This window comes from Podarcis bocagei (assembly GCF_964188305.1).
Source record: "Podarcis bocagei genome assembly, chromosome: 6".
Classification (NCBI taxonomy): Eukaryota; Metazoa; Chordata; class Lepidosauria; order Squamata; family Lacertidae; genus Podarcis; species Podarcis bocagei.
Window position 1 is genome coordinate 91,219,231 of NC_138130.1, and position 6,000 is coordinate 91,225,230.

The following is a 6,000-nucleotide window of genomic DNA, read 5'->3' on the forward strand; positions in this document are numbered from 1 at the left end:
TATTATTATTATTATTATTATTCCTCAGTGGGTGTTTGGAGCTCACAGTATCACTCACACTAAGCAGACCAAACTGCTATATCAGGAAAAATAAAGGAACAAACCCTCTTGCACCCAGCAAGCTGGAAGATTAGGACCATGTGTTCTGGCTTGCTGCAAGTCAGCAACTCACGGAAGATGAACATCATTGACCATGAGCTGAAAACACGCAACATTGACATTGCTGCTCTATAGGGGACAAGACTTGCTTCGAATGGCAGCCTCAGAGAGAACTACACCCTTTGTGGCAAGGAGGGCATCCCGAAGATTCACGGCATAAGATTTTTGCAGCGAGGGACTCCCTTCTGTCTGTGATAGAACTGCCAGCCGAGGGCTCAGAATGCTTGCCTTCTCTCCATCTCTCATCTACCTCCATTCTGGTTAACATATTGAGTACACTCTGTGTGTGCTCTGATATGCAGATCAAGAACAAGTTCTGCAAGGAACTAGACCAGCATGTCAGCAGCCTTCTCGGTAGTGGCGCCTGCACTGTGGAACACCTTCCCAGCAGATGTCAAAGAAATAAACAACTCTCTCACTTTTAGTGTTTTTTTTTTTAGTAAAGTTTTCTATTAAGTTTTAACAATGCACAGTATAAAAGAAAAAATACAAGGATAAAGACAAGAAAAATATAAAAACACAAAATACATACTACAAAATACAACAATACAAACATTAAGCACAAAAATACAAAAATACATACATTAAAAACTAATAATAAAAAGAAAAAGCACATATAGGGAAAACACAAAAATTCCCTCTTTCTTAATTTTATATCTTAAATTCACATATTTTCTTGACTTCCTCGCGTCCCCCGTTCTTGTATCCCTTTTCAAAATTGGTTCAGCAAATTCATAGCCCATTAATTTACCTATTGTTGGTTTAATCTTAAATTTTATCTTGTTGCTAGAACCCCCACAATTCATTTCAATGTCATCAACATTCAGAAATTTTACAATGTTTCTGCAAATAGATTTTAAATTTCCCCCAGTCTTCTTCCACTTGCTCTTCTCCCTGGTCTCGAATTCTGCCAGTCATCTCCGCCATCTCCATGTAGTCAATTACCGGTAGTTGCATCTGCCAGTCTTCCACGGTGGGTAGATCTTCTGTCTTCCAATGTTTTGCTATAAGAATTCTTGCTGCTGCTGTAGCGTACATAAAGAAAGTTCTGTCCTTCTTTAACACCGATTGGTCGACTATGCCCAGGAGGAAGGCCTCTGGTTTCTTCAGGAAGGTATATTTAAATACCCTTTTCAGTTCATTATATATCATTTCCCAGAAAGCCTTAATCCTTGGGCATGTCCACCAAAGGTGAAAGAAAGTACCTTCAATTTCTTTACACTTCCAACATTTATTATCGGGCAAATGATATATCTTTGCAAGCTTGACTGGGGTCATGTACCACCTATACATCATTTTCATAATATTCTCTCTTAAGGCATTACATGCCGTAAATTTAATCCCGGTGGTCCACAACTTCTCCCAGTCAGTGAACATAATGTTATGGCCTATGTCTTGTGCCCATTTTATCATTGATGATTTTACTGTTTCTTCCTCAGTATTCCATTTCAACAGCAGATTATACATTCTCGAAAGTGTCTCTACATTGGGTTCTAACAATTCTGTTTCTAACTTTGATTTTTCCACCTGGAAACCAATTTTTTTGTCCTCAATTATATACCTCTCTTATTTGAAAATAATGTAGGCAGTCTCGCACCTTCTCCTTAAGCTTGTCATAACTCTGCAATTTCAGTTTGTCACCTTCCTGTTCTAGAATTTCCCAGTATTTTGGCCATTTAGCCTCCATATTCAGTTTTTTCAAAGCTTTCGCTTCCATAGGTGATAACCTCCTTGGTGTTTTACTCTCTAGAAAATCTTTATCAACTCTCTCACTTTTAGAAGACATCTGAAGGCAGCCCTGTTTGAAGTTTTATTCTGTTTTTAGTGTTCTGCTGGGAGCTGCCCAGAGTGGCACATTAGGACCATGTGTTCTGGCTTGCTGCAAGTCAGCAACTCACAGAAGATGAACATCATTGACCATGAGCTGAAAACACGCAACATTGACATTGCTGCTCTACAGGGGACAAGACTTGCTTCGAATGGCAGCCTCAGAGAGAACTACACCCTTTGTGGCAAGGAGGGCATCCCGAAGATTCACGGTATAAGATTTTTGCAGCGAGGGACTCGCTTCTGTCTGTGATAGAACTGCCAGCTGAGGGCTCAGAATGCTTGCCTTCTCTCCATCTCTCATCTACCTCCATTCTGGTTAACATATTGAGTACGCACTGTGTGTGCTCTGATATGCAGATCAAGAACAAGTTCTGCAAGGAACTAGACCAGCATGTCAGCAGCCTTCTCGGTAGTGGCGCCTGCACTGTGGAACACCTTCCCAGCAGATGTCAAAGAAATAAACAACTCTCTCACTTTTAGAAGACATCTGAAGGCAGCCCTGTTTGAAGTTTTATTCTGTTCTTAGTGTTCTGCTGGGAGCTGCCCAGAGTGGCAGGGGTATAAGTAATAAAATTATTATTACTATTACTATTACTGCTGGGAGAGTTCATCACAGCTGGGATAACCGCAGGGGTAGGACAAAGGCTACCTGAACTGTGCTCATACCACAGCCTCAGCGTCATGAACATGGTGTGCTCTACCAAGGCAACACACTTAGTGTTCTGAAGACATCTTAGATCTCATCTTAGATCTGGCACCAGCTGCACTGGATTGACACCAGCGATTGCACTGAATTGTGTTAATGCCACACGGAGCTACCACAGCACTGACTGCAACACGGTCACACCCTGAAGGCGGGCAAAGAGGACATCTAAGATTCTGCACTTTGGCAGGAAGAACCAGCTGCACCAATATAAGATGAGGGACACTGGTTTGCTGGTAGGGAAAAGGATCTAGGGATCTTAGGGGACCACAAGCTTAACATGGTCAACCTGAGAGTGATGTGGCAGCAGCAAAAAATGCTAATGCTATTTCAGGCTGCAACAACAAAAGCGTCCAATAGAAGACAATAGGTAGAGGTAAAGGTAAAGGGACCCCTGACCATTAGGTCCAGTCGTGACTGATTCTGGGCTTGTGGCACTTATCTCGCTTTATTGGCCAAGGGAGCTGGCGTACAGTCATGTGGCCAGTATGACTAAGCCGCTTCTGGAGAACCAGAGCAGCACACGGAAACGCCGTTTACCTTCCCGCCAGAGCGCTACCTATTTATCTACTTGCACTTTGACGTGCTTTCAAACTGCTAGGTTGGCAGGAGCAGGGACCGATCTGATCGGCAAGCCCTAGGCTCTGTGGTTTAACCCACACCGCCACCAGCGTCCCAGAAGACAATAACACAATGAAATTCAAAACAGTAACAATTTATTGAGCATTTATTCAAAATCCATTAAAGAATATTTATTTTTATTCCATTCTTTTCCAGTTCTTTTTCTTCTTGACATGTGGAGTTACACAGGGAGTAGATCATATATCCTAAGGAACGGAAAAACCCAAAATTCCGTGAGATCTTTTGGGGCAAAAGAATGTTAACAATTTTCAGATCTCTCTCTCTGTCCCCTCCCCTGCCCTGTCTTTTGCCAAAACGAAGGGGTCAGCCCTGTGCCCAGATCCGCCCCCTCCCCTTTGCCTCCCTGATGTGGTCCAGAGGAAAGAAGAGCAAGGCATAAGGCACCAGCTTGGCTGCAGGAGTTGTCAGAAGGAGGCCTACAAAACGCCACCCAACCATCTTAGGGACTCCACTCTGCAGCTGTGTAGGTTTTACTCTGGAGCCTTTTCTTCTCCCGAAGCCATCCCACGAGGCAGCAGAGGTTTAGAATCAGAGTTCTCCTCAATGGGCTCCCTTCCGGAGGGAAGAGCTCCATCGGCCCCTCACTTCCCTCTACAGCACGTGCACAAACAGCCTTCTCTGGATCTCGTCCGCTCCATCTGCCGGAGCCTGTCTTCTGACACAGGGGAAAGTCCCTCACTCACCGAGGGCTTGAGACCCATTGGCTCCCCTCCCCTGGTTCCTCAGCCTCTTCTTCCTCTGACTGCTCCTCCTTGTCCCCCCTCCACTCCCTGGGCTCTGAGACGTCTTCCCTTCCTGGTTCCTGGTTCCTCCCACCATTCCTCTGTGCCCAACCAGTCCATGACATTGTTCCACCCTTGGCCTCTGTCCCCACAAGGCAGCTTCCCCCTACCTGATCCGGTCCCACAGCCACTGCTGCCCTTCTGCCGCCATGAAAAGATGGAGAAGGAGGTCTTGCTGGCATCGTTCTGTCACCTGCAAGAGAAAAAAGGTAAGCAGGATGCCAGGAGTGCCTGCTTCTCTCATAGATGAAACAGGGCATCTCTAACTACAGGTGGGCTTTTGAGAAAGTCTTACCTGCTGAGTGCATTTGGATGTTGGCCTCTCTCTGGCGTCCAGTGGAGCCCAAGGTCCGCACTACCTATAAATCCTCAATGATGATGTCATCTGGATGGAAGAGAATGAGAAGAGAATGAAAATGAAAATAAAAATGAAAATGAGATTTTCCCACAGGCCTTTAGTCAAAGGTCACTGTCTCCAAGGTGTGGGGGCTTACCTTCAGGCAGAAGCAAGCCAGGTCCAGCCGAACTACTGTCATCTGCAGAGGAAAGAAAAATCGGGGTCAGATGGGAGCAAGAGAGCACAGAAGCAGTGCCAAGTCAGGAAGGACGGGTCTCCCTCTTTCTTGGGCCCAATCCCTTGTTCCGGAGGACCTCCCTGGGCCCTGTAGCCTCCTGGGCAGAGGTGGAAGGGCAGCAGCAGGAAAGGGGGCAGGAAAAGCCTCTGGCCTCATCCTGGCCCCCAGGGACACACCCCACATCATCTGCGCTAAAGATCACTTGGGGATGTGATCTTGGGGGGATGGAAGTAACCAAAGAAATGACTAGAAGAAGGCAAGGTACTTACTCTGAAGTTGGGGTATTTCCGGGTGTGGCGTTTGCCTCCTAGGATGGGTCAAGGAAAGGGTGAAAATGGGTGTGATGTGATTGGCCAGTGAGAATGCAAGGGGGGGGGGGTAAAAGATAGAGTGGGAGGTTTTGAAAGTCAGTTGAGGTTTGTCAGTTGGGAGTTGAGGCTTGGGTGTTGGAGAAGGAAGAGGGAGGATTAGGTGTGGGTTGGTAGAGTTGTACTGTGAGGAAGTGAGAGGAATTGTTAGGTTGAGTTAGATAGACAGTGGGGAATAATTCAGTTGGAGTTGCTAGGAACTAAGATTAGGAAACTGACAAGAGAAAAATAAACTGCAACCATACGTTTGTTCCTGCATTTAAAAATAAACTTGATTATTTGTTTATGTTAACAACTGTCTGGACTCCGTGTGTCCCCGTGCGAAGCGGGGTGGTAGCAGCGAAGAAAGCTATCGCAGTGGTGGCACAGGGTCAATAGACCGTGAAACGTCCAGGGGCCCTGTGTGATCGCCACACCGGGCAAAGGCCAGCAGCAAGGAAATGAGCCTTGAGCCTCCCCACTTTCCCCCAGGGCGTATCCTCAGAAGTCCTGCAGGAGGAAAGAGCGTCTCAGAGTCAGGGGCCAGTCTGGGCCAAAGCAGCCCCCACTGCCCCCACCACGGAGTCCCTGGCACTTCTGGACCATGAGGGTTTGCCAACTTTGGTCTTGGACCAAATTGGGGGCCAAACAGGCTCTGTGCCCCAGAAATGGGCCAGTCCATTGGGTAAGGGATGGGGGAACGGGAGAACCTTAAAACCTCCCTGATGCCATCGGGACACTTTCACTGAGAAGGTGGAGGAGGGTGCCAGGGTTGGGGGCTTCCATAAGGAGACGCCCCAGCAGGAGCCGGAAGTGCCTCTTCAGTTTCAGTTCCTGAGGGAAAAGAGAGAAGAGAGTTTGAATGCTGGGTTGGATTCTGCAAGTGCGTGATGAAAAAGAAGAGCCGTGAAGCGAAGTCAAAACCAAGGACATACTTCTTCTCTCTCCTCCTCATCGGCCCC

General features: G+C 46.7%; 1 long non-coding RNA gene across 2 annotated transcripts; it reads right to left on the reverse strand.

The window, feature by feature from the left end:
• Positions 1–3,391: 3,391 nt before the first annotated feature.
• Positions 3,392–5,753, reverse strand: LOC308588513. Of its 2 annotated transcripts, XR_014008813.1 has the most exons (4): positions 4,961–5,753; positions 4,412–4,652; positions 4,227–4,309; positions 3,392–3,519 (listed from the first exon to the last, which is right to left on the reverse strand). It is a non-coding gene; the product is annotated as an uncharacterized lncRNA (long non-coding RNA). The 2 variants fall into 2 exon arrangements; XR_014008814.1 differs by having other exon boundaries at positions 4,412–5,751.
• Between the last annotated feature and the right edge of the window lie 247 nt (positions 5,754–6,000).